Source organism: Schistocerca americana, chromosome 6, assembly GCF_021461395.2.
Source record: "Schistocerca americana isolate TAMUIC-IGC-003095 chromosome 6, iqSchAmer2.1, whole genome shotgun sequence".
Classification (NCBI taxonomy): Eukaryota; Metazoa; Arthropoda; class Insecta; order Orthoptera; family Acrididae; genus Schistocerca; species Schistocerca americana.
In genome coordinates, this window is record NC_060124.1 from 131,548,813 (window position 1) to 131,558,272 (window position 9,460).

General features: G+C 47.2%; 2 non-coding genes across 2 annotated transcripts; both read left to right on the forward strand.

The window, feature by feature from the left end:
- The first annotated feature begins 4,525 nt into the window (after nt 1-4,525).
- Nucleotides 4,526-4,600, forward strand: Trnas-cga. Its single transcript has one exon. It is a non-coding gene; the product is annotated as a tRNA-Ser (tRNA).
- Nucleotides 4,601-4,826: 226 nt separating this feature from the next.
- On the forward strand, nt 4,827-4,901 carry Trnas-cga. The gene has a single exon. It is a non-coding gene; the product is annotated as a tRNA-Ser (tRNA).
- The last annotated feature ends 4,559 nt before the right edge of the window (nt 4,902-9,460 follow it).

Below are 9,460 nucleotides of genomic sequence, written 5' to 3' on the forward strand. Positions count from 1 at the left end.
ATCTTAGTGGTACGTGGAAGTGATCTCTCGATGCAGAGAAGCGCCAGACATATTAGTCGCAATGTTTACACTGCGGCGGGAGTGGTGTCGCTACCAACGCAGACGTTGACACCTTCTGGGCCAGCATGACATAATTTCCGACTAATCAGAAGCCTTCTTTGGGCTATATAAGACCACCACAGCAGCAGTTTTGACAGCCAGTGACTCCTGGTGAAAACGATGGGGGAAATCGTCGAAAGCTCGAGGTTTTACCCTGAACTGACGTGGCAAGGAGTCCGCTTATGGTTTAGACAACAGTGCCGTCGCGAAAGACATCGTTCTCAGGGGAGAAACTTGTTTTCGGATACCAGGCGAAGATGCGAAGGCACTATGGTGTGTCTGGTGCACAACACGGCGATCCTCCCTTGTGCTGGTCAGGTGTGGTATACTGGAACCTTGACAAAGAGCGTGCCTGCGCCCTCAAGTTCCCATCGAGCTTCTGTCACATCCGAATCTTCCACTAATCTGGATGTTGCACGAATCGAGCAGTCGGCCAAATGAAGACCAGCAATGAGGCACGCTAAAATTCTGTCCATTGCTGATAATACTGTCTCATACGAGTACGTGGCATCTCCGTGTCTTCCACAATGATCACTAAACATCTGACACTGTTCTCGCCCCTGCTCCACCAGGCCTAGTAACAAAATTAAACGCGAACAATACTAATGCACTCTGGCGGTCATCCCATCTGTTCCAGAGAATTGCAACTCTATATACCAGCCAGTGATGTCTACATCTACATCTGCATTATACTCCGAAAGCCACCTAATGGTGTGTGGCGGAGGGTACTTTCGGGACCACTATCTGATCCCTCCAGCCCTGTTCCACTCGCGAAAAGTGCGTGGGAAGAATGATTGTCGGTAAGCCTCTGTATTGGTTCTAATTTCCCGAATTTTCTCCTAGTGGTCAGTACGCAAGATGTACGTGGGGGAAAGTAATATGCTGTCTGACTCTTCCTGAAAAGTGCTGTCCCGAAATCTCAATAGTAAATCTCTCCGTGAAGCACAACGCCTCTTTGTAACGTCTGCCAGTGGAGTTTGTTCAGCATCTCCGTAACGCTCTCTCGCCAGCTAAACGATCCCGTGACGAAAGGCGCCGCTCTTCGTTGGAGCTTCTCTATCTCCTCTATCCTACCTGATAGGGATCCCAGATAGATTAACATTACTCAAGAATCGGGCGAACAAGCGCCTTATAAACCACTTCTTTCGTGGATGAGTTACATTTCCTTAAGAATCTTCCGATGAATCTGAATGTGGTTTGCTTTTCCCACTATCTGTTTTATGTGGTCATTCCACTTAAGGTCGCTCTGGGTAGTTAAGCCTAGAGATTTTACGGCAGACGCTATCTCCAGCTGTTTGTCATCAATAGTGCAGCTGTACAGTAGTGGATTTCTTTTCCTATGCATGCGCAATACGTTACATTTATTTACGTTCAGGGTCAACTGCCAGAGTCTGCACCATTCAACAATTCTCCGCAGGTCGTTGTGCAAATTCTTACTATCTTCTGGCGTTACTACTTTGGTATAAACAACTGCATCATCTGCAAATAGCCTTAAAGAGCATCCGACGTTTTCTACTAGATCATTTATATATATTGTAAACAGCGACGATCCTATCATACTTCCCTGTGGTACTCCGGATATTACCTTTACATCTGTCGATTTAGTTCCTTTAGGAGCGACGTTTTCAGTTCCACCTGCAAAAACTCTTGAATCCAGTCGGAGGTCTGCTCCGATACTCCGTAAGCTCGTTTTTTTTTTTTTTTTCATTAAACGGCAATGCGGGACGGCGTCAAATGCTTTACTGAAAATCAAGGAACACGGCATCAGCCTGAGCGCCATTGTCCACTGCGCTGTGGATCTCATGGAGGAAGAGAGCGAGCTGAGTTCCGCAGGTTCTCTGTTGAGTTTTATAGAGGAGTTGCTCATTTTCCAAGAACGTCACAATTCTTGAGCATAAAACATGTTCCATAATTCTACAACAGATTGACGTCAACGCTATAGGTCTATAATTGTGTGGATGTGTCTTACGGATCGTAAGAACGGGAACGACCTGCGCTTCTGGGTAGCCGAGCGGTCTGGGGCGTCTTGTCACGGACCGCGCGGCTTTGGTTCAAATGGCTCTGAGCACTATGGGACTTAACATCTGAGATCATCAGTCCCCTAGAACTTAGAACTACTTAAACCTAACTAACCTAAGGACATCACACACATCCATGCCCGAGGCAGGATTCGAACCTGCGATCGCAGCGGTCGCGCGGTTCCAGACTGAAGCGCCTAGAACCGCTCAGCCACACCGGCCGGCCACGCGACTTTCCCCGTCGCAGGTTCGAGTCCTCCCTCGGGCATGGGTGTGTGTGTCGTCCTTAGCGTTAGCTAGTTTACGTTAGATGAAATAGTGTGTAAGCTTAGGGACAGATGATCTCAGCAGTTTGTTCCCATAAGGCCTTACCATAAATTTCCAAAAATTTACCCGCGCTTTTCCTCAGTCTGTAAGTACCTTTTGTTGCTCAAGCGATCTACGATAAATTATTGTTAGAAGGGGAGCAAGTTCTTTCTCAAAATCTTTATAGAATATTATAGGTATACCATCTGGCCTTTCCAATACTAAGCGATTGTAGCTGCTTTTCAATTCCGCAATCGATTATCTCAGTATCTGCCATTTCGACGTTCGCACGGCGATTGAAAGGAGGGACAGCGTTACGATCTCCCGCGGTGAAACAACTCCGGAAGACCGAATTCAGTATTTCGGCCTTCTCTCTGTTATCTTCTGTTTCGGTGCCGGTGTGGTTGCTGAGAGAATGAGTAAATGATTTTGACTCACTGTCTGATTTTACGTACGACCAAAATCTCTTAGGGTTTTTACTCAGGTCGGCTGACAACGTCTCACTTTCAAAATCATTGAACGCTTCTCTCATTGCTCTCCTTACGCTCATTTTCGCTTCGTTCAGCTTTTGTTTGTCTGCTAGGTTTTTAATTCTCTTGAATCTGAGATGAAATGCTCTTTGTTTACGTAGCGCTTTTCTAACACGGCTGTTAAACCATTGTGGATCTTCTCCATCCCTTAAAACCTTACTCGGAACATACTTGTCTAGGGCATATTGAACGATGGCTTTAAATTTTTTACATTTGTTCTCCATATCTCCGTCCATATCACCGAATATTTGATGCTGACTGCTGAGATATTCTGAAATTTGTATCCTGTCACCCTTGCTGAGCAAATGTATCTTCCTACCTTTCTTAGCATTCCTTGTAGGACCCGTCATCATAGATTCTGTCACAGCCTTATGATCACTGATACCTCCCTCTACGCTAACTGATTCGATCAGTTCAGGTCTGCTTGTTGCCAGGAGGTCTAAGACGTTACCCTCAGGAGTCGGTTCTCTAACTGTCTGCTCAAGGTAATTTTCGGACAAGACATCCAGGACAGTGCCACACGATTCCCTGTCTCTGGCACCAGTTTTGATGGCATAACTCTCCCAATCTGTACCTGGCAAGTTGCAGTCACCCCCTATTACAACGGAATGATCAGGAAATTTACTAATGATATTCTGTCTGAAGCGCTCTAAAACTACAGATCCTGACCCAGGTGGTATATAAAAGTATCCGAACACCATTTTTGAGCGTTCTTTGATACTCAGTTTCACCCATATTAATTCACATTCGGAATCCGTGATAGCCTCGCTAGATTTTATCGAATTTTTTGCTGCAATAAACACGCCGCCATCATTGGCCACTAACGTATCCTTACGATAAACATTCCACTCTGAACTTAGAATTTCGTTGTCATCGACGTCTGGCTTCAACCAGCTTTCTGTTGTTAGTACTGTCTGCGCATTATAACCTTCAGTAAGTGATACAAATTCTGGGACCTTTCCTTGGATGCTCCTGCAGTTTACTAGAACATATTAATCTTTTCTATCTCGGATCTGCGGGGATCAAGATTCTCTCAGGTCGATGTGGCTGATTTAACAGGCTAATCAACTTTGCTCCCAAGGGTGGAGAGGTGGGGGGGGGGGGGGGTCCCCTATCCAAAAAAAGCCCCAAGTGCACGCCACACGTACTTTGCTACCCTAGCAGCCGCTTCCTCCGTGTAGTGCACGCCAGACCTAAGGGGAACCCTACAATTCTGCACCCAATTTGGAGGTCGAGAAATTCGTATCTGGTATCGTTGCAGAGCCGTCTGAGCCTCTGGTTTAGACCTTCCACTCTGCTCCAAACCAGAATTTTATAAGAATGTCGAAACACGATTTCGAATATATCGTACAAGCAGTTCATCCGAGTATTGATAATACCGACAATGTGTATGCCAGAATGAGATTTTCACTCTGCAGCGGAGTGTACGCTGTGGCTAAGCCATGTCTCCGCAATATCCCCTCTTTCAGGAGTGCTAGTTCTGCAAGGTTCGCAGGAGAACTTCTGTAAAGTTTGGAAGGTAGGAGACGAGATACTGGCAGAAGTAAAGCTGTGAGGAGGGGGCGTGAGTCGTGCTTGGGTAGCTCAGTTGGTAGAGCACTTGCCCGCGAAAGGCAAAGGTCCCGAGTTCGAGTCTCGGCCCGGCACACAGTTTTAATCTGCCAGGAAGTTTCATATCAGTGTACACTCTGCTGCAGAGTGAAAACCTCATTCTGGAAACATCCCCCAGGCTGTGGCTAAGCCATATCTCCACAATATCCTTTCTTTCAGGAGTGTTAGTTCTGCAAGGTTTGCAGGAGAACTTCTGTAACCTTTGGAAGATAGGAGACGAGATACTGGCAGTAGTAAAGCTATGAGGAGGGGGCGTGAGTCGTGCTTGGGTAGCTCAGTTGGTAGAGCATTTGCCCGCGAAAGGCAAAGGTCCCGAGTTCGAGTCTCGGCCCGGCACACAGTTTTAATCTGCCAGGGAGTTTCATATCAGTGTACACTCTGCTGCTGAGTGAAAACCTCATTCTGGAAACATCCCCCAGGCTGTGGCTAAGCCATATCTCCACAATATCCTTTCTTTCAGGAGTGTTAGTTCTGCAAGGTTTGCAGGAGAACTTCTGTAACGTTTGGAAGATAGGAGGCGAGATACTGGCAGTAGTAAAGCTGTGAGGACGGGGCGTGAGTCGTGCTTGGGTAGCTCAGTTGGTAGAGCACTTGTCCGCGAAAGGCAAAGGACCCGAGTTCGAGTCTCGGTCCGGCACACAGTTTTAATCTGCCAGGAAGTTCAATGTGTTGTAAACCGACTGGAGACGACACATTAGTCTTTTACCTACTAGTGATTCGTGCATTGGTTCAATGTACTTTCTAAAGTTCTCTATTTATCATAAGCCTGATGGAACCAGAAGTATACAACAGCGCTTTGATAGAAAGACTGAAAGATTTCATTAATGGAGGTTTCAAGTAAGAATACAATTTTTATTTTTTTTTCACCAGCACAAACAATTGTCTACGCTTTCAGATTCGTCTCGATACAGTATGAAACTCATGGCATAAAATGCAAACCATGTGGGTGAAAAGCTATCAGCACTTCCACTCTTCCTATTTAACCTTTTGCCTAATTTTTGGCATAGTTTCAAATTTTTTTGTATGTTCCATGAAGCCTGATTCCGAGCTCATCAGCAACAGCTTTACAGCTGTTTTTTTTTTTTTTAATGAGATCTTTGTATACAGTACTTTCGACCTGCCATAGCTCTGGTCGTAGATGAACGGTATTAATTGAATTCATAGTTCTATCGTTCGCCCAAGTCTCCATTCCTTCATACAACAAAATCACAACAATCAACTGCAATACTTGTGGCTACATGTAAGCGCACAAACTTCCGGACGAAAGCAAAACTACATTCTTCTCGCTCAGAGACATGACCCGAGCGCTGTCGTTGAGAAAAGTAGGACACAAAGGTGAGAGCGAGAGGGAAGCATTTACAAAGACACAGAGAGATATTGCCCTGCAATACGAAATATTCATCAGCCTTGATGGACAACACTGGAAACCCCTCAGCAGTGCATCCTCAGCTACCTAAAACATCAGCAGTACTCCCAACTTACACCGCAGAATTGCCGTACATTATAGCCACATTGCGCAACAATGTTGACAGTAACGCTACTCCAGAAAAACATTGTGGTAAAATATATCACATCAAAACGCACCTTCACACCTCTCATTCCTACTGCCGAACCCATATTCTCCAGAAATGCTTCTATAATAGTCTCTACGTATTTATAGTCCACATTCCATTCGTTCCTTTTTTACTTGTTCTGTATTCCTGAATATTCACATTCATCGCCAGATGAGTGTGTGTGTGTGTGTGTGTGTGTGTGTGTGTGTGTGTGTGTGTGTGTGTATGGAGTGTGTGTGTGTGCCATAATACACTCCTGGAAATTGAAATAAGAACACCGTGAATCCATTGTCCCAGGAAGGGGAAACTTTATTGACACATTCCTGGGGTCAGATACATCACATGATCACACTGACAGAACCACAGGCACATAGACACAGGCAACAGAGCATGCACAATGTCGGCACTAGTACAGTGTATATCCACATTTCGCAGCAATGCAGGCTGCTATTCGCCCATGGAGACGATCGTAGAGATGCTGGATGTAGTCCTGTGGAACGGCTTGTCATGCCATTTCCACCTGGCGCCTCAGTTGGACCAGCGTTCGTGCTGGACGTGCAGACCGCGTGAGACGACGCTTCATCCAGTCCCAAACATGCTCAATGGGGGACAGATCCGGAGATCTTGCTGGCCAGGGTAGTTGACTTACACCTTCTAGAGCACGTTGGGTGGCACGGGATACATGCGGACGTGCATTGTCCTGTTGGAACAGCAAGTTCCCTTGCCGGTCTAGGAATGGTAGAACGATGGGTTCGATGACGGTTTGGATGTACCGTGCACTATTCAGTGTCCCCTCGACGATCACCAGTGGTGTACGGCCAGTGTAGGAGATCGCTCCCCACACCATGATGCCGGGCGTTGGCCCTGTGTGCCTCGGTCGTATGCAGTCCTGATTGTGGCGCTCACCTGCACGGCGCCAAACACGCATACGACCATCATTGGCACCAAGGCAGAAGCGACTCTCATCGCTGAAGACGACACGTCCCCATTCGTCCCTCCATTCACGCCTGTCGCGACACCACTGGAGGCGGGCTGCATGATGTTAGGGCGTGAGCGGAAGACGGCCTAACAGTGTGCGGGACCGTAGCCCAGCTTCATGGAGACGGTTGCGAATGGTCCTCGCCGATACCCCAGGAGCAACAGTGTCCCTAATTTGCTGGGAAGTGGCGGTGCGGTCCCCTACGGCACTGCGTAGGATCCTACGGTCTTGGCGTGCATCCGTGCGTCGCTGCGGTCCGATCCCAGGTCGACGGGCACGTGCACCTTCCGCCGACCACTGGCGACAACATCGATGTACTGTGGAGACCCCACGCCCCACGTGTTGAGCAATTCGGCGGTACGTCCACCCGGCCTCCCGCATGCCCACTATACCCCCTCGCTCAAAGTCCGTCAACTGCACATACGGTTCACGTCCACGCTGTCGCGGCATGCTACCAGTGTTAAAGACTGCGATGGAGCTCCGTATGCCACGGCAAACTGGCTGACACTGATGGCGGCGGTGCACAAATGCTGCACAGCTAGCGCCATTCAACGGCCAACACCGCGGTTCCTGGTGTGTCCGCTGTGCCGTGCGTGTGATCATTGCTTGTACAGCCCTCTCGCAGTGTCCGGAGCAAGTATGGTGGGTCTGACACACCGGTGTCAATGTGTTCTTTTTTCCATTTCCAGGAGTGTAGCTTAGGCATTGCTGTGTGGCCTGCTATTGCGATAAGAGATATTTCTAAAGATATGAAGGCAAACGAGCCCCTTACAGAGAGACGACGCCCACCTGAATCTCAGGGAGATAAACGAGTAAGATATATAATGCCTTTGCTTTCATAACAAGTACGGAACTGAATGAGTAATGATTCCGATCGTCGATAGTAAAACACTTGTCCGTAATCAGGTTCGATCTCTTTTATCTCATGCCTCTGCCGCTCTTGATATCAATCGACAGGTATACTCACTCCGTTCAAGATTACCATTTATGTAACCCAGCAAGTGTTCTCGCAGTGTCTTGACCTGTAATGAAGCTGTTAAACAGTGGATTTTCTCTCTTGTTTTGTCTTGAAATACTACAAAAGTTCACCACGTCATTACCTATCATTCTCTTTGTGTTTATTCCCAGTATTCAAAACTAGGCGTTTGGAAATCATGACAGTAGGAAAATCATGAGCAGTTTTTATTCTTTTTCAATCCAGCAATCCCTGGGTGCTTTGAACTCCAACGCCCTCCCCTCACCTACCACCCCTCCCTACTCCACCGACTTTTTCACCAACGCCTCCAAAAATCTTTTCCGTTTCAACATAGTCAAAGTTTACCTTACATACGAACACTTCCTTGTACAATGTAGTGCTGCACCACAGCAAGAGGACTAGGAAAATTTTTATAAACATTATACACCGCTGACAAAGAAAGATACCACACAGACGGGGAGCGGGAAACTTACCAGGTTGAGACGGTATGTGATGTCATCACAGCGATTTCACAATCTGGTCAAATTTATAGAGAACTTGGCCGTATGAAGTCACTTATCAATACGATGTTGCACCCCCTGTGGCAGGGATGATGCGTTGATTTGGTTGCGAAGGATGCTATAAAGTCGTTATATCCTATCCTGAGGTCAGGTGGCCCACAATTGTTGTAACTGCTCCTCGATATTCTGGATACTGACTGTGGGATGGATCTGATGTCCGATCTAGTCAGACACATGCTCTATCAGATACAGATCAGGAGACCTCATCTGTCACAGGATAACCTCAACATCACATAACAGTTCATGGGGTCGCGTGCTATGTGTGGACGAGCATCCTGCTGCTGATAAATGTCACCACGATACTGTTGCATCAGGGGTAACACGTGAGGACGCAAGACGTGCGTGATGTAACATTGTGCCATCCAGTGTTTCTTGATCACTACTGTCTGTGAACTGAAGTCATATTCGGTGGCTGCTTGCGCCATGGCGCCGGGAATAACGTGGCTGCACTTCTCCACAACATTGGGAGAGTGGGACCTCTTCCTAAGTCACTGTCATACTCGCCAACTATGGTCATCTGTTAGTACAGAACAGTGGTTCTTCGATGACCACAGTGCGACGCCATACATCAGCAATTCGTGCTACCCAGTCACGGAATCACTCCAAACGCAGCCTCTCGTGCTGCAGTGTTATCGGCAGCCTACCCGTGGGATGATAATTCCATAGTATGGTTGTTATTGGTCTCTGATGACACAGAATGTTTCGGAGTGTCCACTAATTATTCTTGTGGGGAAGGAGCAAATGTTAAAGGTTTTTATGATGTACTTGGTGCACAAGATGGTGATCCTCCTTTGTGGTCATTAGACTTGGTCGACCTAGACCTTGAGG